The following is a 25,947-nucleotide window of genomic DNA, read 5'->3' as shown; positions in this document are numbered from 1 at the left end:
TAATATAAAACTTAACACTTAAAACTCTAATTAACTTTACCACGAATACAATGAGTCTGAACGACGTTCGCACACAACGTCAACGTGAGCAAGACGAGAGACGGCTCTCAGTACAAAGAAATAACGCTTACTTCTCTTTTAAAGCAACCGAAAATAATGCAAGCTCTGATCAAGCGCGGGCAATTACCCCCAACTTGACCGAGTTCTTAAACGTATCGAGCGAGAGAGCGCGTTCTTGCTCCCCCTCGCTACCATCGACGTCTCTGCGGCCAAAGAGCGCTGAAAGTGCTCCAATGCAGGTATGCAATAACCTAAGCTCATCAGCAGTAACTAGCACCGCAATTTCTTTAACAACGTCAACTGTAACTACAACAACAACTGCAACAGTATCGACTGCTCGTTTAATGACATCATCAGCTAGCAGCGCAAATATTAATACGTCTGCCACTGCGCTGCCCGAAAAACAGAACAAAACCAATGAATGTACTAAGCCGGCTGTGCAGACTGGTATGGATCGCTACATCCAAATCAAAAGGAAGCTGAGCCCTCTAAATTCTCAACGCAAAATAACCCGTAACAATGCTAGCCTAGCTGGAATAGAAATGCCCACGAACTCAAACCGATTTAAAATCTTGGAAGACGCCTATGACGTTGAGGCGGCCGAATCCACTGAAGTCGAGAAAAGGAAGCCAAAACCTCCGCCTATTTATATTCGAGAAAAAAGTTCCAATGTTCTTGTCAACAAAATTATCGAGCTTATTGGAAAGGATAACTTCCACATAATACCTCTAGTAAAGGGCAACATCCAGGAAACAAAGGTTCAAATGAAGTCTGAAGATAATTACAGAGTATTATCGAAATATCTTTCCGAGAATAAAAAGAACTTTTACACGTATCAGCTAAAAAGTAGCAAGGGCCTGCAAGTCGTACTTAAGGGCATAGAGTCCGACGTAACGCCTGCAGAGATAACAAAGGCGCTTCAAGAGAAGGGATTTAACGCTAAGACAGTCTTCAACATCCTTAACAGGGATAGAAAGCCGCAGCCACTCTTTAAGGTTGAGCTCGAACCAGAAAATAAGCCCCTAAAGAAATACGAAGTGCACCCCATTTACAATCTTCAGTTCCTGCTGCACCGCAGAATTACAGTTGAGGAACCGCACAAACGCAATGGCCCGGTACAATGTGCGAACTGCCAAGAATATGGCCATACAAGGTCATACTGTAAACTGCGCCCGGTGTGTGTAGTTTGTGGAGATCTTCATGACTCCGCACACTGCCCAACGAGCAAAGATGACTGCAACTCGAAAAAGTGCGGCAACTGCGGTGGCAATCACACTGCTAACTACAGAGGCTGCCCTGTTTACAAGGAGCTGAAAAGTCGCATCCACCAGAGAGGAACTGCCGCCCGCACCCAAAATAAACAGATGACAGCTTCCAGATCAAACCCTGAAGTCTTCTTCTCGACTGCAGCCAGATCCTCACTAGGACCCTTAAACTCTGATAAAAATGTGACTTACGCAAGCGCTTTAAAATCAGGACTGGCTAACCCTGTCTCAAAAAGTTCATTTCTGCAATCAGCATACCAAGAACCGAACACGGCTCAGCAGCAACAATTCCCGGAGCAGTCAAAAAGCAACTTCGAAGATATGATATACAGCCTGCAGCAAAGCCTTACGGAGTTTATGTCGTTTATGCGCACAACTATGCAAGATTTAATGCGAAACCAAAATCTACTGATTCAAATGCTGGTTTCACAACAATCCAAATAATGACTTCCCTAAGGATATCTACGTGGAACGCTAACGGCGTCTCACAGCATAAACTTGAGTTAGCTCAATTCCTACTCGACAACCATATCGACGTAATGCTGCTTTCAGAAACACACCTTACAAATAAATACAATTTTCAACTACGAGGTTACTCATTTTACGGAACAAATCATCCAGATGGTAAAGCACATGGTGGGACTGGAATTCTAATCAGAAGCCGTATTAAGCACCACTATCATAACAAATTTGCTAAAAATTATCTACAGGCCACATCTATAAATATACAAGCAAATACTGGCAACCAACTTACACTAGCCGCCGTATACTGCCCCCCTCGCTTCACCATAGCTGAAGATGAGTTTATGCAGTTTTTCAACTCACTAGGAGACCACTTCATAGCAGCAGGGGACTACAACGCCAAGCACACACACTGGGGATCACGTCTCGTGACTCCAAAAGGAAAACAGCTCTATAATGCAGTTATAAAAGCCAAGAACAAGCTGGACTATGTTTCTCCTGGCAGACCAACATACTGGCCGGCAGACCCAAGGAAACTACCCGATTTAATAGACTTTGCAATTACCAAAAACATTTCTAAAAATCTGATAAGCGCCGAATGCCTCTCGGATCTTTCATCGGATCACTCGCCTGTCCTGTTTATTCTTCTCCGACATCCAGGCGCATTGGAGCAATCGTTTAAATTGACATCTCAGAAAACCAATTGGGTTAAGTACAAGAAATACATTAGCTCACACATTGAGCTAAGTCCTCATCTCAACGATGAAGCCAACGTAGACAGATTTGTTAATACACTGGAGTCTGTACTCGTCTCTGCAGCTCGAGTTTCAACACCCCAAACTACAAGTACACAAAGCAACCAAAAGAAGACAAATCTACAAATAGAACAGCTCGTCCTCGAAAAGCGACGCTTACGTCGAGAGTGGCAACTCCACAGATCACCATCTGCTAGGCAAAGCTTAAAATATGCCTCACGTCAACTCACAAAAGCTTTACAGCAAGAAGAAGCACATGTCCACCGACGCTACATAGAGCAATTGTCAACATATAGCACAAAACACTCACTATGGAGAGCTCACCCTACTCTAAGCTCACCGAAAGTAACCGTGATGCCTATTAGAAACCCCACAGGCGGCTGGGCGCGCAGCGATGCAGACAGAGCCAGCACGTTTGCCAACCACCTTAAAAATGTCTTCAAACCAAATCCTGCCACTAGTGCGTTCACCTTGCCGACTTTACCACATGAGCCTCAGCTTCAACATGAACCAATTGAGTTTCGCCCAAACGAAATCGCTAACATCATCAAAAATCAGCTGAATCCGAAAAAATCCCCGGGCTGCGACCTCATAACTCCCAAAATGATCATTGAGCTCCCATATTGCGCCGTTTGCACTATCACCCAGCTTTTTAATGCCATCGCAAAACTAGGCCACTTTCCAGTGAGATGGAAAAAGTCAATTATAATAATGACAGCAAAGCCAGGAAAAGACCACACAATTCCCACGTCGTATAGACCTATAAGCCTACTCTCATGCTTATCTAAACTCTTTGAAAAATGCGTATTGATTCGGATAAACACATACCTAAGAATCCAGGAAGGAATTCCGTCACATCAATTTGGGTTTCGTGAAAAGCACGGAACAATTGAGCAGGTCAACCGGATAACATCAGAAATTCGGAACGCGTTCGAAAAACGAGAGTACTGTACTGCCATATTTTTAGACGTCTCTCAAGCATTTGATAGAGTTTGGCTAGAAGGTCTAATGTTCAAGATCAAGACAATGCTCCCCTACAACACCCATAAGCTTCTAGAGTCTTACCTCTACGACAGAAAATTTGCTGTTCGATGCAACACTGCTATAACTGACGATTTCACTATTGGAGCTGGAGTTCCTCAAGGAAGCGTGCTTGGGCCAACATTATATGTCCTCTACACAGCAGACATCCCAACAAGCACACGACTAACAACATCTACGTTTGCTGATGATACAGCCATTCTCAGCCGCTCAAAATGCCCGATGCAAGCAACTGCGCAACTCGCTCTTCATCTGGTCGATGTAGAAAAGTGGCTATCAGATTGGCGAATTAAAGTGAACGAACAAAAATGCAAGCACGTTACGTTCACCCTGAACAGGCAAAACTGCCCGCCGCTCATGTTAAACCATACTCTACTCCCGCAAGCAAACGAAGTGACATATCTAGGAGTACACCTCGACAGAAGACTCACATGGCGCCGGCACATTGAAGCCAAAAGAACACACCTAAAGCTAAAAGCCAGTAGCCTTCATTGGCTTATCAACGCTCGGTCTCCCCTTAGTCTTGAATATAAAGTCCTGCTGTATAACTCGGTACTAAAACCTATATGGATGTACGGCTCTCAGTTATGGGGGAATGCCAGCAATAGCAATATTGACATAGTCCAGCGAGCTCAGTCGAAGATCTTGAGAACAATCACCGGGGCACCGTGGTACGTTCGCAACGAAACCATACATCGCGACTTAAACATTCTACCAGTCAAAGAAGTGATCGCAGAACAGAAGGAAAAGTACTTTACCAAGCTATCGTTGCACCCTAACCACCTGGCGAGAGGTCTTACAAGGTTGATCAACCAATCACGCCTTCGTCGCAATGACTTACCCACCCAGCGACCGACTTGAGGCACGCGCAACCAGAATGCAGTCTTATTATACTGTTAGTTAAATTTTAATGTTAAGATTCGTAAACTTATTGTAAGTCTCAAAATTAAGAGAAGATTCAATAAATAAAAGCAAAGTTAAATAAAAAAAAAAAAAAAAAAAAAAACTTTGATCAAATTTTTCACCCATTTTCATGTCAGTTATTTCTAATTTGACTTGTTTAACTTTGACCCAAAATTGAACTTCGAGAGTCCATAACTTTACCAAACTTAAGCCGAATCCAAAGTGGCATACCTCTAAAGACTTCTGATTCGATTCTCTAAAAATCTGCATTCAAATTTTTCAATTTAACTGTGATCTAATTTTTCACCCATTTTCATGTCAGTTATTTCTAATTTGACTTGTTTAACTTTGATCCAAAATTGAACTTCGAGAGTACATAACTTTACCAAACTTAAGCCGATTCCAAAGTGGCATACCTCTAAAAACTTCTGATTCGATTCTCTAAAAATCTGCATTCAAATTTTTCAATTTAACGTTGATCAAATTTTTGACCCATTTTCATGTCAGTTATTTCTATTTTTCCGAGGACTTGAAACAGAGTGACTCAAAATTGGACTTAGAGAGTCCATAACTTTATCAAACTTAGGCCGATTCCAAAGTGGCATACCTCTAAAGACTTCTGATTCGATTCTCTAAAAATCTGCATTCAAATTTTTCAATTTAACTTTGATCAAATTTTTCACCCATTTTCATGTCAGTTATTTCTAATTTGACTTGTTTAACTTTGACCCAAAATTGAACTTCGAGAGTCCATAACTTTACCAAGCTAAAGCCGATTGCAAAGTGGCATACCTCTAAAGACTTCTGATTCGATTCTCTAAAAATCTGCATTCAAATTTTTCAATTTAACGTCGATTAATATTTTGACCCATTTTCATGTCAGTTATTTCTAGATTTCCGAGGACTTGTAACAGAGTGACTAAAAATTGGACTTAGAGAGTCCATAACTTTACCAAACTTAAGCCGTTTCCAAAGTGGCATACCTCTAAAGACTTCTGATTCGATTCTCTAAAAATCTGCATTCAAATTTTTCAATTTAACTTTGATCAAATTTTTCACCCATTTTCATGTCAGTTATTTCTAATTTGACTTGTTTAACTTTGACCCAAAATTGAACTTCGAGAGTCCATAACTTAATCAAACTTAAGCCGATTCCAAAGAGGCATACCTCTAAAGACTTGTGATTCGATTCTCTTAAAATCTGCATTCAAATTTTTCAATTTAACGTTGATGAAATTTTTGACCCATTTTCATGTCAGTTATTTCTAATTTGACTTGTTTAACTTTGACCCAAAATAGGACTTAGAGAGTCCATAACTTAACCAAACTTAAGCCGATTCCAAAGTGGCATACCTCTAAAGACTTCTGATTCGATTCTCTAAAAATCTGCATTCAAATTTTTCAATTTAACTTTGATCAAATTTTTCACCCATTTTCATGTCAGTTATTTCTAACTTGACTTGTTTAACTTTGACCCAAAATTGAACTTCGAGAGTCCATAACTTTACGAAGCTAAAGCCGATTGCAAAGTGGCATACCTCTAAAGACTTCTAATTCGATTCTCTAAAAATCTGCATTCAAATTTTTCAATTTAACGTCGATTAACTTTTTGACCCATTTTCATGTCAGTTATTTCTAGATTTCCGAGGACTTGTAACAGAGTGACTAAAAATTGGACTTAGAGAGTCCATAACTTTACCAAACTTAAGCCGTTTCCAAAGTGACATACCTCTAAAGACTTCTGATTCGATTCTCTAAAAATCTGCATTCAAATTTTTCAATTTAACGTTGATCAAATTTTTGATCCATTTTCATGTCAGTTATTTCTAATTTGACTTGTTTAACTTTGACCCAAAATTGAACTTCGAGAGTCCATAAATTTACCAAACTTAAGCCGATTCCAAAGTGGCATACCTCTAAAGACTTCTGATTCGATTCTCTAAAAATCTGCATTCAAATTTTTCAATTTAACGTCGATTAATATTTTGACCCATTTTCATGTCAGTTATTTCTAGATTTCCGAGGACTTGTAACAGAGGGACTAAAAATTGGACTTAGAGAGACCATAACTTTACCAAACTTAAGCCGTTTCCAAAGTGGCATACCTCTAAAGACTTCTGATTCGATTCTCTAAAAATCTGCATTCAAATTTTTATACCCTTGCAGAGGGTATTATAATTTTGGTCAGAAGTTTGTAACGCAGTGAAGGAGACGTTTCCGACCCCATAAAGTATATATATTCTTGATCAGGATCAATAGGGGAGTCGATATAGCCATGTCCGTCTGTCCGTCTGTCCGTCTGTTTCAATACCGTTTGCGAGCTCAGTTTAAAAGCTAGCGATCTGAAACTTTCACAATCGTCCTAAAACATGTGTACGCAGATCAAGTTTGAAAATCGCCCCGATCGGACGTCTATATCCTATAGCTCCCATAGGAACAATTGGATATATCTTGCAAGAATTTATGATATTTCGCGCAGTGTAAAAGCTATTGACATAAATCTTTCCAAATCTTATTTTTTTATGCGTACCTTGATCAGGGTAAAAGCGCGTGACGATCGGACGTCTATATCCTATAGCTCCCATAGGAACAATAGGGTAAAATCGGTCCAAATTTGATGTTTTTCAGAATATTTCGCGATGTGTGTAAGCTACTAACATAAAATTTTCCAATTCTTATTTATTTACGCATATCTTGATTAGGGTAAAAGCGCTTGCCGCTCGGAAGTCTATATCTTAAAGGAGATAGTAAAAATTGTTAAAGGCTGCGAAAGTATCCCTTTTGTATATGACATTTTTGCAGTATAAAAGCAATTGACTTGAAACGATGCAAATCTAGTTTACTTATGTATACCTTATTCCTTTCGCTACTTTTTTCACTTTTAGCAATTTCGTCAAAGTCTGCAAGGGTATTAAAACTTCGGCTTGCCGAAGTTAGCTTCCGTCCCCGTTCAATTTAACTTTGATCAAATGTTTCACCCATTTTCATGTCAGTTATTTCTAACTTGACTTGTTTAACTTTGACCCAAAATTGAACTTTGAGAGTCCATAACTTAATCAAACTTAAGCCGATTCCAAAGTGGCATACCTCTAAAGACTTCTGATTCGATTCTCTTAAAATCTGCATTCAAATTTTTCAATTTAACGTTGATCAAATTTTTGACCCATTTTCATGTCAGTTATTTCTAATTTGACTTGTTTAACTTTGACCCAAAATAGGACTTAGAGAGTCCATAACTTAACCAAACTTAAGCCGATTCCAAAGTGGCATACCTCTAAAGACTTCTGATTCGATTCTCTAAAAATCTGCATTCAAATTTTTCAATTTAACTTTGATCAAATTTTTCACCCATTTTCATGTCAGTTATTTCTAACTTGACTTGTTTAACTTTGACCCAAAATTGAACTTCGAGAGTCCATAACTTTACCAAGCTAAAGCCGATTGCAAAGTGGCATACCTCTAAAGACTTCTGATTCGATTCTCTAAAAATCTGCATTCAAATTTTTCAATTTAACGTCGATTAATATTTTGACCCATTTTCATGTCAGTTATTTCTAGATTTCCGAGGACTTGTAACAGAGTGACTAAAAATTGGACTTAGAGAGTCCATAACTTTACCAAACTTAAGCCGTTTCCAAAGTGGCATACCTCTAAAGACTTCTGATTCGATTCTCTAAAAATCTGCATTCAAATTTTTCAATTTAACGTTGATCAAATTTTTGACCCATTTTCATGTCAGTTATTTCTAATTTGACTTGTTTAACTTTGACCCAAAATTGAACTTCGAGAGTCCATAAATTTACCAAACTTAAGCCGATTCCAAAGTGGCATACCTCTAAAGACTTCTGATTCGATTCTCTAAAAATCTGCATTCAAATTTTTCAATTTAGCGTTGATCAAATTTTTGACCCATTTTCATGTCAGTTATTTTTAGTTTTCCGAGGACTTGTAACAGAGTGACTCAAAATTGGACTTAGAGAGTCCATAACTTTATCAAACTTAAGCCGATTCCAAAGTGGCATACCTCTAAAGACTTCTGATTCGATTCTCTAAAAATCTGCATTCAAAATTTTCAATTTAACGTTGATCAAATTTTTGACCCATTTTCATGTCAGTTATTTCTAATTTGACTTGTTTAACTTTGACCCAAAATTGAACTTCGAGAGTCCATAAATTTACCAAACTTAAGCCGATTCCAAAGTGGCATACCTCTAAAGACTTCTGATTCGATTCTCTAAAAATCTGCATTCAAATTTTTCAATTTAACGTTGATCAAATTTTTGACCCATTTTCATGTCAGTTATTTTTAGTTTTCCGAGGACTTGTAACAGAGTGACTCAAAATTGGACTTAGAGAGTCCATAACTTTATCAAACTTAAGCCGATTCCAAAGTGGCATACCTCTAAAGACTTCTGATTCGATTCTCTAAAAATCTGCATTCAAATTTTTCAATTTAACTTTGATCAAATTTTTCACCCATTTTCATGTCAGTTATTTCTAATTTGACTTGTTTAACTTTGACCCAAAATTGAACTTCGAGAGTCCATAACTTTACCAAGCTAAAGCCGATTGCAAAGTGGCATACCTCTAAAGACTTCTGATTCGATTCTCTAAAAATCTGCATTCAAATTTTTCAATTTAACGTCGATTAATATTTTGACCCATTTTCATGTCAGTTATTTCTAGATTTCCGAGGACTTGTAACAGAGTGACTAAAAATTGGACTTAGAGAGTCCATAACTTTACCAAACTTAAGCCGTTTCCAAAGTGGCATACCTCTAAAGACTTCTGATTCGATTCTCTAAAAATCTGCATTCAAATTTTTATACCCTTGCAGAGGGTATTATAATTTTGGTCAAAAGTGTGCAACGCAGTGAAGGAGACATCTCCGACCCTATAAAGTATATATATTCCTGATCAGGATCACCTCCTGAGTTGATATAGCCATGTCCGTCTGTCCGTCTGTCTGTCCGTCTGTCTGTCCGTCTGTCTGTCCGTCTGTCTGTCCGTCTGTCTGTTTCTACGCGAACTAGTCTCTCAGTTTTAAAGATATCGAATTGAAACTTTGCACACACCCTTCTTTCCTTTGCACGCAGTATATAAGTCGGAACGGCCGGGATCGGCCGACTATATCCTATAGCTGCCATATAACTGATTGATCGGAAATGCCATAACTCTGCTGTTTGTTAAGTTAGGAAGTTGGGATTTTCTATGGGTTTTATATTTGGCCAATCAATCCGACCTACCAAATTTCATAAGGATCGGTCGACTATATCTTATAGCTGCCATATAACTGATTGATCGGAAATGCCATAACTTAAGTGTTTGTTAAGTTAGGAAGTTGGAATTTTCTATGGGTTTTATTTTTTGCCCAATCAATCCGACATATCAAATTTCATAAGGATCGGCCGACTATATTCTATAGCTGCCATATACATAACTGAACGATTGGAAATGCCATAACTTTGGTGTTTTTAAAGTTAGGAAGTTGGGATTTTTTATGAGTATTAAGAATGCATCATATGAATAATTTTGGAGAATATAATTTGCAGAATATTCTGCAAGGGTATTTCAACTTCGGCTCCGCCCGAAGTTAGCTTTCCTTTCTTGTTCAATTTAACTTTGATCAAATTTTTCACCCATTTTCATGTCAGTTATTTCTAATTTGACTTGTTTAACTTTGACCCAAAATTGAACTTCGAGAGTCCATAACTTTACCAAGCTAAAGCCGATTGCAAAGTGGCATACCTCTAAAGACTGCTGATTCGATTCTCTAAAAATCTGCATTCAAAATTTTCAATTTAACGTCGATTAATATTTTGACCCATTTTCATGTCAGTTATTTCTAGATTTCCGAGGACTTGTAACAGAGTGACTTAAAATTGGATTTAGAGAGTCCATAACTTTACCAAACTTAAGCCGATTCCAAAGTAGCATACCTCTAAAGACTTCTGATTCGATTCTCTAAAAATCTGCATTCAAATTTTTCAATTTAACGTTGATCAAATTTTTGACCCATTTTCATGTCAGTTATTTCTAATTTGACTTGTTTAACTTTGACCCAAAATTGAACTTCGAGAGTCCATAAATTTACCAAACTTAAGCCGATTCCAAAGTGGCATACCTCTAAAGACTTCTGATTCGATTCTCTAAAAATCTGCATTCAAATTTTTCAATTTAACGTTGATCAAATTTTTGACCCATTTTCATGTCAGTTATTTTTAGTTTTCCGAGGACTTGTAACAGAGTGACTCAAAATTGGACTTAGAGAGTCCATAACTTTATCAAACTTAAGCCGATTCCAAAGTGGCATACCTCTAAAGACTTCTGATTCGATTCTCTAAAAATCTGCAATTTTTATACCCTTGCAGAGGGTATTATAATTTTGGTCAAAAGTGTGCAACGCAGTGAAGGAGACATCTCCGACCCTATAAAGTATATATATTCTTGATCAGGATCACCTCCTGAGTTGATATAGCCATGTCCGTCTGTCCGTCTGTCCGTCTGACTGTCCGTCTGTCTGTCCGTCTGTCTGTTTCTACGCAAACTAGTCTCTCAGTTTTAAAGCTATCGAATTGAAACTTTGCACATACCCTTCTTTCTTTTGCACGCAGTATATATGTCGGAACGGCCGGGATCGGCCGACTATATCCTATAGCTGCCATATAACTGATTGATCGGAAATGCCATATCTTTGGTGTTTGTAAAGTTAGAATGTTGGGATTTTCTAAGGGTTTTATATTTGGCTAATCAATCCGACATGCCGAATTTCATAAGGATCGGCCGACTATATCCTATAGCTGCCATATAACTGATTGATCGGAAATGCCATAACTTTGGTGTTTGTTAAGTTAGGAAGTTGGGATTTTCTATGGGTTTTTTTTTTGGCCAATCAATCCGACCTACCAAATTTCATAAGGATCGGCCGACTATATCCTATAGATGTCATATAACTGATTGATCGGAAATGCCATATCTTTGATGTTTGTTAAGTTAGGAAGTTGGGATTTTCTATGGGTTTTATTTTTGGCTAATCAATCCGACCTACCAAATTTCATAAGGATCGGCCGACTATATCCTATAGCTGCCATATAACTGAACGATTGGAAATGACATAACTTTGGTGTTTTTAAAGTTAGGAAGTTGGGACATTTTATGAGTATTAAGAATACATCATATGAATAATTTTGGACAATATAATTTATAAAATATTCTGCAAGGGTATATCAACTTCGGCTCCGCCCGAAGTTAGCTTTCCTTTCTTGTTATACCCTTGCAGAGGGTATTATAATTTTGGTCAAAAGTGTGCAACGCAGTGAAGGAGACATCTCCGACCCTATAAAGTATATATATTCTTGATCAGGATCACCTCCTGAGTTGATATAGCCATGTCCGTCTGTCCGTCTGTCTGTTTCTACGCAAACTAGTCTCTCAGTTTTAAAGCTATCGAATTGAAACTTTGCACATACCCTTCTTTCCTTTGCACGCAGTATATATGTCGGAACGGCCGGGATCGGCCGACTATATCCTATAGCTGCCATATAACTGATTGATCGGAAATGCCATAACTTTGGTGTTTGTTAAGTTAGGAAGTTGGGATTTTCTATGGGTTTTTTTTTGGCCAATCAATCCGACCTACCAAATTTCATAAGGATCGGCCGACTATATCCTATAGATGTCATATAACTGATTGATCGAAAATGCCATATCTTTGATGTTTGTTAAGTTAGGAAGTTGGGATTTTCTATGGGTTTTATTTTTGGCTAATCAATCCGACCTACCAAATTTCATAAGGATCGGCCGACTATATCCTATAGCTGCCATATAACTGAACGATTGGAAATGACATAACTTTGGTGTTTTTAAAGTTAGGAAGTTGGGACATTTTATGAGTATTAGAGTGACTTAAAATTGGATTTAGAGAGTCCATAACTTTACCAAACTTAAGCCGATTCCAAAGTAGCATACCTCTAAAGACTTCTGATTCGATTCTCTAAAAATCTGCATTCAAATTTTTCAATTTAACGTTGATCAAATTTTTGACCCATTTTCATGTCAGTTATTTCTAATTTGACTTGTTTAACTTTGACCCAAAATTGAACTTCGAGAGTCCATAAATTTACCAAACTTAAGCCGATTCCAAAGTGGCATACCTCTAAAGACTTCTGATTCGATTCTCTAAAAATCTGCATTCAAATTTTTCAATTTAACGTTGATCAAATTTTTGACCCATTTTCATGTCAGTTATTTTTAGTTTTCCGAGGACTTGTAACAGAGTGACTCAAAATTGGACTTAGAGAGTCCATAACTTTATCAAACTTAAGCCGATTCCAAAGTGGCATACCTCTAAAGACTTCTGATTCGATTCTCTAAAAATCTGCAATTTTTATACCCTTGCAGAGGGTATTATAATTTTGGTCAAAAGTGTGCAACGCAGTGAAGGAGACATCTCCGACCCTATAAAGTATATATATTCTTGATCAGGATCACCTCCTGAGTTGATATAGCCATGTCCGTCTGTCCGTCTGTCCGTCTGACTGTCCGTCTGTCTGTCCGTCTGTCTGTTTCTACGCAAACTAGTCTCTCAGTTTTAAAGCTATCGAATTGAAACTTTGCACATACCCTTCTTTCTTTTGCACGCAGTATATATGTCGGAACGGCCGGGATCGGCCGACTATATCCTATAGCTGCCATATAACTGATTGATCGGAAATGCCATATCTTTGGTGTTTGTAAAGTTAGAATGTTGGGATTTTCTAAGGGTTTTATATTTGGCTAATCAATCCGACATGCCGAATTTCATAAGGATCGGCCGACTATATCCTATAGCTGCCATATAACTGATTGATCGGAAATGCCATAACTTTGGTGTTTGTTAAGTTAGGAAGTTGGGATTTTCTATGGGTTTTTTTTTGGCCAATCAATCCGACCTACCAAATTTCATAAGGATCGGCCGACTATATCCTATAGATGTCATATAACTGATTGATCGGAAATGCCATATCTTTGATGTTTGTTAAGTTAGGAAGTTGGGATTTTCTATGGGTTTTATTTTTGGCTAATCAATCCGACCTACCAAATTTCATAAGGATCGGCCGACTATATCCTATAGCTGCCATATAACTGAACGATTGGAAATGACATAACTTTGGTGTTTTTAAAGTTAGGAAGTTGGGACATTTTATGAGTATTAAGAATACATCATATGAATAATTTTGGACAATATAATTTATAAAATATTCTGCAAGGGTATATCAACTTCGGCTCCGCCCGAAGTTAGCTTTCCTTTCTTGTTATACCCTTGCAGAGGGTATTATAATTTTGGTCAAAAGTGTGCAACGCAGTGAAGGAGACATCTCCGACCCTATAAAGTATATATATTCTTGATCAGGATCACCTCCTGAGTTGATATAGCCATGTCCGTCTGTCCGTCTGTCTGTTTCTACGCAAACTAGTCTCTCAGTTTTAAAGCTATCGAATTGAAACTTTGCACATACCCTTCTTTCCTTTGCACGCAGTATATATGTCGGAACGGCCGGGATCGGCCGACTATATCCTATAGCTGCCATATAACTGATTGATCGGAAATGCCATAACTTTGGTGTTTGTTAAGTTAGGAAGTTGGGATTTTCTATGGGTTTTTTTTTTGGCCAATCAATCCGACCTACCAAATTTCATAAGGATCGGCCGACTATATCCTATAGATGTCATATAACTGATTGATCGAAAATGCCATATCTTTGATGTTTGTTAAGTTAGGAAGTTGGGATTTTCTATGGGTTTTATTTTTGGCTAATCAATCCGACCTACCAAATTTCATAAGGATCGGCCGACTATATCCTATAGCTGCCATATAACTGAACGATTGGAAATGACATAACTTTGGTGTTTTTAAAGTTAGGAAGTTGGGACATTTTATGAGTATTAAGAATACATCATATGAATAATTTTGGACAATATAATTTATAAAATATTCTGCAAGGGTATATCAACTTCGGCTCCGCCCGAAGTTAGCTTTCCTTTCTTGTTATACCCTTGCAGAGGGTATTATAATTTTGGTCAAAAGTGTGCAACGCAGTGAAGGAGACATCTCCGACCCTATAAAGTATATATATTCTTGATCAGGATCACCTCCTGAGTTGATATAGCCATGTCCGTCTGTCCGTCTGTCTGTTTCTACGCAAACTAGTCTCTCAGTTTTAAAGCTATCGAATTGAAACTTTGCACATACCCTTCTTTCCTTTGCACGCAGTATATATGTCGGAACGGCCGGGATCGGCCGACTATATCCTATAGCTGCCATATAACTGATTGATCGGAAATGCCATATCTTTGGTGTTTGTAAAGTTAGAATGTTGGGGTTTTCTAAGGGTTTTATATTTGGCTAATCAATCCGACATGCCGAATTTCATAAGGATCGGCCGACTATATCTTATAGCTGCCATATAACTGAACGATTGGAAATGACATAACTTTGGTGTTTTTAAAGTTAGGAAGTTGGGACATTTTATGAGTATTAAGAATACATCATATGAATAATTTTGGACAATATAATTTATAAAATATTCTGCAAGGGTATATCAACTTCGGCTCCGCCCGAAGTTAGCTTTCCTTTCTTGTTATACCCTTGCAGAGGGTATTATAATTTTGGTCAAAAGTGTGCAACGCAGTGAAGGAGACATCTCCGACCCTATAAAGTATATATATTCTTGATCAGGATCACCTCCTGAGTTGATATAGCCATGTCCGTCTGTCCGTCTGTCTGTTTCTACGCAAACTAGTCTCTCAGTTTTAAAGCTATCGAATTGAAACTTTGCACATACCCTTCTTTCCTTTGCACGCAGTATATATGTCGGAACGGCCGGGATCGGCCGACTATATCCTATAGCTGCCATATAACTGATTGATCGGAAATGCCATATCTTTGGTGTTTGTAAAGTTAGAATGTTGGGGTTTTCTAAGGGTTTTATATTTGGCTAATCAATCCGACATGCCGAATTTCATAAGGATCGGCCGACTATATCCTATAGCTGCCATATAACTGATTGATCGGAAATGCCATAACTTTGAAGTTTGTAAAGTTAGAATGTTGGGATTTTCTATGGGTTTTATATTTGGCTAATCAATCCGACATTCCGAATTTCATAAGGATCGGCCGACTATATCCTATAGCTGCCATATAACTGAACGATTGGAAATGACATAACTTTGGTGTTTTTAAAGTTAGGAAGTTGGGACATTTTATGAGTATTAAGAATACATCATATGAATAATTTTGGACAATATAATTTATAAAATATTCTGCAAGGGTATATCAACTTCGGCTCCGCCCGAAGTTAGCTTTCCTTTCTTGTTCAATTTAACGTCGATTAATATTTTGACCCATTTTCATGTCAGTTATTTCTAGATTTCCGAGGACTTGTAACAGAGTGACTAAAAATTGGACTTAGAGAGTCCATAACTTTACCAAACTTAAGCCGTTTCCAAAGTGGCATACCTCTAAAGACTTCTGATTCGATTCTCTAAAAATCTGCATTCAAATTTTTATACCCTTGCAGAGGGTATTATAATTTTGGTCAAAAGTGTGCAACGCAGTGAAGGAGACATCTCCGACCCTATAAAGTATATATATTCTTGATCAGGATCACCTCCTGAGTTGATATAGCCATGTCCGTCTGTCCGTCTGTCCGTCTGTCTGTCCGTCTGTCTGTTTCTACGCGAACTAGTCTCTCAGTTTTAAAGATATCGAATTGAAACTTTGCACACACCCTTCTTTCCTTTGCACGCAGTATATAAGTCGGAACGGCCGGGATCGGCCGACTATATCCTATAGCTGCCATATAACTGATTGATCGGAAATGCCATAACTCTGCTGTTTGTTAAGTTAGGAAGTTGCGATTTTCTATGGGTTTTATATTTGGCCAATCAATCCGACCTACCAAATTTCATAAGGATCGGTCGACTATATCTTATAGCTGCCATATAACTGATTGATCGGAAATGCCATAACTTAAGTGTTTGTTAAGTTAGGAAGTTGGAATTTTCTATGGGTTTTATTTTTTGCCCAATCAATCCGACATATCAAATTTCATAAGGATCGGCCGACTATATGCTATAGCTGCCATATACATAACTGAACGATTGGAAATGCCATAACTTTGGTGTTTTTAAAGTTAGGAAGTTGGGATTTTTTATGAGTATTAAGAATGCATCATATGAATAATTTTGGAGAATATAATTTGCAGAATATTCTGCAAGGGTATTTCAACTTCGGCTCCGCCCGAAGTTAGCTTTCCTTTCTTGTTCAATTTAACGTTGATCAAATTTTTGACCCATTTTCATGTCAGTTATTATACCCTTGCAGAGGGTATTATAATTTTGGTCAAAAGTGTGCAACGCAGTGAAGGAGACATCTCCGACCCTATAAAGTATATATATTCTTGATCAGGATCACCTCCTGAGTTGATATAGCCATGTCCGTCTGTCCGTCTGTCCGTCTGTCTGTCCGTCTGTCTGCCCGTCTGTCTGTTTCTACGCAAACTAGTCTCTCAGTTTTAAAGATATGGAATTGAAACTTTGTACACACCCTTCTTTCCTTTGCACGCAGTATATAAGTCGGAACGGCCTGGATCGGCCAACTATATCCTATAGCTGCCATATAACTGATTGATCGGAAATGCCATAACTTTGGTGTTTGTTAAGTTAGGAAGTTGGGATTTTCTATGGGTTTTATTTTTGGCTAATCAATCCGACCTACCAAATTTCATAAGGATCGGCCGACTATATCCTATAGCTGCCATATAACTGAACGATTGGAAATGACATAACTTTGGTGTTTTTAAAGTTAGGAAGTTGGGACATTTTATGAGTATTAAGAATACATCATATGAATAATTTTGGACAATATAATTTATAAAATATTCTGCAAGGGTATATCAACTTCGGCTCCGCCCGAAGTTAGCTTTCCTTTCTTGTTATACCCTTGCAGAGGGTATTATAATTTTGGTCAAAAGTGTGCAACGCAGTGAAGGAGACATCTCCGACCCTATAAAGTATATATATTCTTGATCAGGATCACGTCCTGAGTTGATATAGCCATGTCCGTCTGTCCGTCTGTCTGTCCGTCTGTCTGCCCGTCTGTCTGTTTCTACGCAAACTAGTCTCTCAGTTTTAAAGCTATCGAATTGAAACTTTGCACATACCCTTCTTTCCTTTGCACGCAGTAATTATGTCGGAACGGCCGGGATCGGCCGACTATATCCTATAGCTGCCATATAACTGATTGATCGGAAATGCCATATCTTTGGTGTTTGTAAAGTTAGAATGTTGGGGTTTTCTAAGGGTTTTATATTTGGCTAATCAATCCGACATGCCGAATTTCATAAGGATCGGCCAACTATATCCTATAGCTGCCATATAACTGATTGATCGGAAATGCCATAACTTTGGTGTTTGTAAAGTTAGGAAGTTGGTATTTTCTATGGGTTTTATTTTTGGCCAATCAATCCGACCTACCAAATTTCATAAGGATCGGCCGACTATATCTTATAGCTGTCATATAACTGATTGATCGGAAATGCCATATCTTTGATGTTTGTTAAGTTAGGAAGTTGGGATTTTCTATGGGTTTTATTTTTGGCTAATCAATCCGACCTACCAAATTTCATAAGGATCGGCCGACTATATCTTATAGCTGCCATATAACTGAACGATTGGAAATGACATAACTTTGGTGTTTTTAAAGTTAGGAAGTTGGGACATTTTATGAGTATTAAGAATACATCATATGAATAATTTTGGACAATATAATTTATAAAATATTCTGCAAGGGTATATCAACTTCGGCTCCGCCCGAAGTTAGCTTTCCTTTCTTGTTATACCCTTGCAGAGGGTATTATAATTTTGGTCAAAAGTGTGCAACGCAGTGAAGGAGACATCTCCGACCCTATAAAGTATATATATTCTTGATCAGGATCACCTCCTGAGTTGATATAGCCATGTCCGTCTGTCCGTCTGTCTGTTTCTACGCAAACTAGTCTCTCAGTTTTAAAGCTATCGAATTGAAACTTTGCACATACCCTTCTTTCCTTTGCACGCAGTATATATGTCGGAATGGCCGGGATCGGCCGACTATATCCTATAGCTGCCATATAACTGATTGATCGGAAATGCCATATCTTTGGTGTTTGTAAAGTTAGAATGTTGGGGTTTTCTAAGGGTTTTATATTTGGCTAATCAATCCGACATGCCGAATTTCATAAGGATCGGCCGACTATATCCTATAGCTGCCATATAACTGAACGATTGGAAATGACATAACTTTGGTGTTTTTAAAGTTAGGAAGTTGGGACATTTTATGAGTATTAAGAATACATCATATGAATAATTTTGGACAATATAATTTATAAAATATTCTGCAAGGGTATATCAACTTCGGCTCCGCCCGAAGTTAGCTTTCCTTTCTTGTTCAATTTAACGTCGATTAATATTTTGACCCATTTTCATGTCAGTTATTTCTAGATTTCCGAGGACTTGTAACAGAGTGACTAAAAATTGGATTTAGAGAGTCCATAACTTTACCAAACTTAAGCCGTTTCCAAAGTGGCATACCTCTAAAGACTTCTGATTCGATTCTCTAAAAATCTGCATTCAAATTTTTATACCCTTGCAGAGGGTATTATAATTTTGGTCAGAAGTTTGTAACGCAGTGAAGGAGACGTTTCCGACCCCATAAAGTATATATATTTTTGATCAGGATCAATAGGGGAGTCGATATAGCCATGTCCGTCTGTCCGTCTGTCCGTCTGTTTCAATACCGTTTGCGAGCTCAGTTTAAAAGCTAGCGATCTGAAACTTTCACAATCGTCCTAAAACATGTGAACGCAGATCAAGTTTGAAAATCGCCCCGATCGGACGTCTATATCCTATAGCTCCCATAGGAACAATTGGATATAAGACTTCTGATTCGATTCTCTAAAAATCTGCATTCAAATTTTTCAATTTAACTTTGATCAAATTTTTCACCCATTTCCATGTCAGTTATTTCTAATTTGACTTGTTTAACTTTGACCCAAAATTGAACTTCGAGAGTCCATAACTTTACCAAGCTAAAGCCGATTGCAAAGTGGCATACCTCTAAAGACTTCTGATTCGATTCTCTAAAAATCTGCATTCAAATTTTTCAATTTAACGTTGATCAAATTTTTGAGACCCATTTTCATGTCAGTTATTTTTAGTTTTCCGAGGACTTGTAACAGAGTGACTCAAAATTGGACTTAGAGAGTCCATAACTTTATCAAACTTAAGCCGATTCCAAAGTGGCATACCTCTAAAGACTTCTGATTCGATTCTCTAAAAATCTGCATTCAAATTTTTCAATTTAACTTTGATCAAATTTTTCACCCATTTTCATGTCAGTTATTTCTAATTTGACTTGTTTAACTTTGACCCAAAATTGAACTTCGAGAGTTCATAACTTTACCAAGCTAAAGCCGATTGCAAAGTGGCATACCTCTAAAGACTTCTGATTCGATTCTCTAAAAATCTGCATTCAAATTTTTCAATTTAACGTCGATTAATATTTTGACCCATTTTCATGTCAGTTATTTCTAGATTTCCGAGGACTTGTAACAGAGTCACTAAAAATTGGACTTAGAGAGTCCATAACTTTACCAAACTTAAGCCGATTCCAAAGTGGCATACCTCTAAAGACTTCTGATTCGATTCTCTAAAAATCTGCATTCAAATTTTTCAATTTAACTGTGATCTTATTTTTCACCCATTTTCATGTCAGTTATTTCTAATTTGACTTGTTTAACTTTGACCCAAAATTGAACTTCGAGAGTACATAATCTTAAGCCGTTTCCAAAGTGGCATACCTCTAAAGACTTCTGATTCGATTCTCTAAAAATCTGCATTCAAATTTTTCAATTTAACTTTGATCAAATTTTTCACCCATTTTCATGTCAGTTATTTCTAATTTGACTTGTTTAACTTTGACCCAAAATTGAACTTCGAGAGTCCATAACTTTACCAAGCTAAAGCCGATTGCAAAGTGGCACACCTCTAAAGACTTCTGATTCGATTCTCTAAAAATCTGCATTCAAATTTTTCAATTTAACTGTGATTTAATTTTTCACCCATTTTCATGTCAGTTATTTCTAATTTGACTTGTTTAACTTTGACCCAAAATTGAACTTCGAGAGTACATAACTTTACCAAACTTAAGCCGATTCCAAAGTGGCATACCTCTAAAAACTTCTGATTCGATTCTCTAAAAATCTGCATTCAAATTTTTCAATTTAACGTTGATCAAATTTTTGACCCATTTTCATGTCAGTTATTTCTAGTTTTCCGAGGACTTGTAACAGAGTGACTCAAAATTGGACTTAGAGAGTCCATAACTTTATCAAACTTAAGCCGATTCCAAAGTGGCATACCTCTAAAGACTTCTGATTCGATTCTCTTAAAATCTGCATTCAAATTTTTATACCCTTGCAGAGGGTATCATAATTTTGGTCAGAAGTTTGTAACGCAGTGAAGGAGACGTTTCCGACCCCATAAAGTATATATATTCTTGATCAGGATCAATAGGGGAGTCGATATAGCCATGTCCGTCTGTCCGTCTGTCCGTCTGTTTCAATACCGTTTGCGAGCTCAGTTTAAAAGCTAGCGATCTGAAACTTTCACAATCGTCCTAAAACGCAGATGTATGTACGCAGATCAAGTTTGAAAATCGCCCCGATCGGACGTCTATATCCTATAGCTCCCATAGGAACAATTGGATATATCTTGCAAGAATTTATGATATTTCGCGCAGTGTAAAAGCTATTGACATTAATCTTTACAAATCGTATTTTTTTATGCATACCTTGATCAGGGTAAAAGCGCGTGGCGATCGGACGTCTATATCCTATAGCTCCCATAGGAACAATAGGGTAAAATCGGTTAAAATTTAATGATTTTTAGGATATTTCGCGCAGTGTAAAATCTATTGACATAAATCTTTCCAAATCTTATTTTTTTATGCGTACCTTGATCAGGGTAAAAGCGCGTGACGATCGGACGTCTATATCCTATAGCTCCCATAGGAACAATAGGGTAAAATCGGTCCAAATTTGATGTTTTTCAGAATATTTCGCGATGTGTAAAAGCTATTGCTGTACATTTTTTCAAATCGTATTTTTTTATGCATTCCTTCATCAAGGTAAAAGCGCGTGCTGATCGGACGTCTATATCCTATAGCTCCCATAGGAACAATACGGTGAAATCGGTCAAAATTTCATGTTTTTTAGAATATTTCGCGCAGTGTATAAGCTATTGACATACGTCTATATCCTATAGCTCCCATAAGAACAATAGGGTGAAATCGGTCCAAATTTGATGATTATCAGAATATTTCGCGCAGTGTGTAAGCTACTAACATAAAATTTTCCAATTCTTATTTATTTACGCATATCTTGATTAGGGTAAAAGCGCTTGCCGCTCGGAAGTCTATATCTTAAAGGAGATAGTAAAAATTGTTAAAGGCTGCGAAAGTATCCCTTTTGTATATGACATTTTTGCAGTATAAAAGCAATTGACTTGAAACGATGCAAATCTAGTTTACTTATGTATACCTTATTCATTTCGCTACTTTGTCACTTTTAGCAATTTCGTCTAAGTCTGCAAGGGTATTAAAACTTCGGCTTGCCGAAGTTAGCTTCCGTCCTCGTTCAATTTAACTTTGATCAAATTTTTCACCCATTTTCATGTCAGTTATTTCTAATTTGACTTGTTTAACTTTGACCCAAAATTGAACTTCGAGAGTCCATAACTTTACCAAGCTAAAGCCGATTGCAAAGTGGCATACCTCTAAAGACTTCTGATTCGATTCTCTAAAAATCTGCATTTAAATTTTTCAATTTAACGTCGATTAATATTTTGACCCATTTTCATGTCAGTTATTTCTAGATTTCCGAGGACTTGTAACAGAGTGACTAAAAATTGGATTTAGAGAGTCCATAACATTACCAAACTTAAGCCGTTTCCAAAGTGGCATACCTCTAAAGACTTCTGATTCGATTCTCTAAAAATCTGCATTCAAATTTTTATACCCTTGCAGAGGGTATTATAATTTTGGTCAAAAGTGTGCAACGCAGTGAAGGAGACATCTCCGACCCTATAAAGTATATATATTCTTGATCAGGATCACCTCCTGAGTTGATATAGCCATGTCCGTCTGTCCGTCTGTCCGTCTGTCTGTCCGTCTGTCTTTCCGTCTGTCTGTCCGTCTGTCTGTTTCTACGCAAACTAGTCTCTCAGTTTTAAAGCTATCGAATTGAAACTTTGCACATACCCTTCTTTCCTTTGCACGCAGTATATATGTCGGAACTGCCGGGATCGGCCGACTATATCCTATAGCTGCCATATAACTGATTGATCGGAAATGCCATATCTTTGGTGTTTGTAAAGTTAGAATGTTGGGATTTTCTAAGGGTTTTATATTTGGCTAATCAATCCGACATGCCAAATTTCATAAGGATCGGCCGACTATATCCTATAGCTGCCATATAACTGATTGATCGGAAATGCCATAACTTTGGTGTTTGTAAAGTTAGAATGTTGGGATTTTCTATGGGTTTTATATTTGGCTAATCAATCCGACATGCCGATTTCATAAGGATCGGCCGACTATATCCTATAGCTGCCATATAACTGAACGATTGGAAATGTCATAACTTTGGTGTTTTTAATGTCAGTTATTTCTAACTTGACTTGTTTAACTTTGACCCAAAATTGAACTTCGAGAGTCCATAACTTTACGGACTAAAAATTGGACTTAGAGAGTCCATGTTAGTTATTTTTAGTTTTCCGAGGACTTGTAACAGAGTGACTCAAAATTGGACTTAGAGAGTCCATAACTTTATCGAACTTAAGCCGATTCCAAAGTGGCATACCTCTAAAGACTTCTGATTCGATTCTCTAAAAATCTGCATTCAAATTTTTCAATTTAACTTTGATCAAATTTTTCACCCATTTTCATGTCAGTTATTTCTAATTTGACTTGTTTAACTTTGACCCAAAATTGAACTTCGAGAGTCCATAACTTTACCAAGCTAAAGCCGATTGCAAAGTGGCACACCTCTAAAGACTTCTGATTCGATTCTCTTAAAATCTGCATTCAAATTTTTATACCCTTGCAGAGGGTATCATAATTTTGGTCAGAAGTTTGTAACGCAGTGAAGGAGACGTTTCCGACCCCATAAAGTATATATATTCTTGATCAGGATCAATAGGGGAGTCGATATAGCCATGTCCGTCTGTCCGTCTGTCCGTCTGTTTCAATACCGTTTGCGAGCTCAGTTTAAAAGCTAGCGATCTGAAACTTTCACAATCGTCCTAAAACGCAGATGTATGTACGCAGATCAAGTTTGAAAATCGCCCCGATCGGACGTCTATATCCTATAGCTCCCATAGGAACAATTGGATATATCTTGCAAGAATTTATGATATTTCGCGCAGTGTAAAAGCTATTGACATTAATCTTTACAAATCGTATTTTTTTATGCATACCTTGATCAGGGTAAAAGCGCGTGGCGATCGGACGTCTATATCCTATAGCTCCCATAGGAACAATAGGGTAAAATCGGTTAAAATTTAATGATTTTTAGGATATTTCGCGCAGTGTAAAATCTATTGACATAAATCTTTCCAAATCTTATTTTTTTATGCGTACCTTGATCAGGGTAAAAGCGCGTGACGATCGGACGTCTATATCCTATAGCTCCCATAGGAACAATAGGGTAAAATCGGTCCAAATTTGATGTTTTTCAGAATATTTCGCGATGTGTAAAAGCTATTGCTGTACATTTTTTCAAATCGTATTTTTTTATGCATTCCTTCATCAAGGTAAAAGCGCGTGCTGATCGGACGTCTATATCCTATAGCTCCCATAGGAACAATACGGTGAAATCGGTCAAAATTTCATGTTTTTTAGAATATTTCGCGCAGTGTATAAGCTATTGACATACGTCTATATCCTATAGCTCCCATAAGAACAATAGGGTGAAATCGGTCCAAATTTGATGATTATCAGAATATTTCGCGCAGTGTGTAAGCTACTAACATAAAATTTTCCAATTCTTATTTATTTACGCATATCTTGATTAGGGTAAAAGCGCTTGCCGCTCGGAAGTCTATATCTTAAAGGAGATAGTAAAAATTGTTAAAGGCTGCGAAAGTATCCCTTTTGTATATGACATTTTTGCAGTATAAAAGCAATTGACTTGAAACGATGCAAATCTAGTTTACTTATGTATACCTTATTCATTTCGCTACTTTTTCACTTTTAGCAATTTCGTCAAAGTCTGCAAGGGTATTAAAACTTCGGCTTGCCGAAGTTAGCTTCCGTCCTCGTTCAATTTAACTTTGATCAAATTTTTCACCCATTTTCATGTCAGTTATTTCTAATTTGACTTGTTTAACTTTGACCCAAAATTGAACTTCGAGAGTCCATAACTTTACCAAGCTAAAGCCGATTGCAAAGTGGCATACCTCTAAAGACTTCTGATTCGATTCTCTAAAAATCTGCATTTAAATTTTTCAATTTAACGTCGATTAATATTTTGACCCATTTTCATGTCAGTTATTTCTAGATTTCCGAGGACTTGTAACAGAGTGACTAAAAATTGGATTTAGAGAGTCCATAACATTACCAAACTTAAGCCGTTTCCAAAGTGGCATACCTCTAAAGACTTCTGATTCGATTCTCTAAAAATCTGCATTCAAATTTTTATACCCTTGCAGAGGGTATTATAATTTTGGTCAAAAGTGTGCAACGCAGTGAAGGAGACATCTCCGACCCTATAAAGTATATATATTCTTGATCAGGATCACCTCCTGAGTTGATATAGCCATGTCCGTCTGTCCGTCTGTCCGTCTGTCTGTTTCTACGCAAACTAGTCTCTCAGTTTTAAAGCTATCGAATTGAAACTTTGCACATACCCTTCTTTCCTTTGCACGCAGTATATATGTCGGAACTGCCGGGATCGGCCGACTATATCCTATAGCTGCCATATAACTGATTGATCGGAAATGCCATATCTTTGGTGTTTGTAAAGTTAGAATGTTGGGATTTTCTAAGGGTTTTATATTTGGCTAATCAATCCGACATGCCAAATTTCATAAGGATCGGCCGACTATATCCTATAGCTGCCATATAACTGATTGATCGGAAATGCCATAACTTTGGTGTTTGTAAAGTTAGAATGTTGGGATTTTCTATGGGTTTTATATTTGGCTAATCAATCCGACATGCCGAATTTCATAAGGATCGGCCGACTATATCCTATAGCTGCCATATAACTGAACGATTGGAAATGTCATAACTTTGGTGTTTTTAATGTCAGTTATTTCTAACTTGACTTGTTTAACTTTGACCCAAAATTGAACTTCGAGAGTCCATAACTTTACGGACTAAA

Source organism: Drosophila rhopaloa, unplaced genomic scaffold, assembly GCF_018152115.1.
Source record: "Drosophila rhopaloa isolate 14029-0021.01 unplaced genomic scaffold, ASM1815211v1 contig_105, whole genome shotgun sequence".
Lineage (NCBI taxonomy): Eukaryota > Metazoa > Arthropoda > Insecta > Diptera > Drosophilidae > Drosophila > Drosophila rhopaloa.
This window is presented reverse-complemented; position numbering follows the sequence as displayed.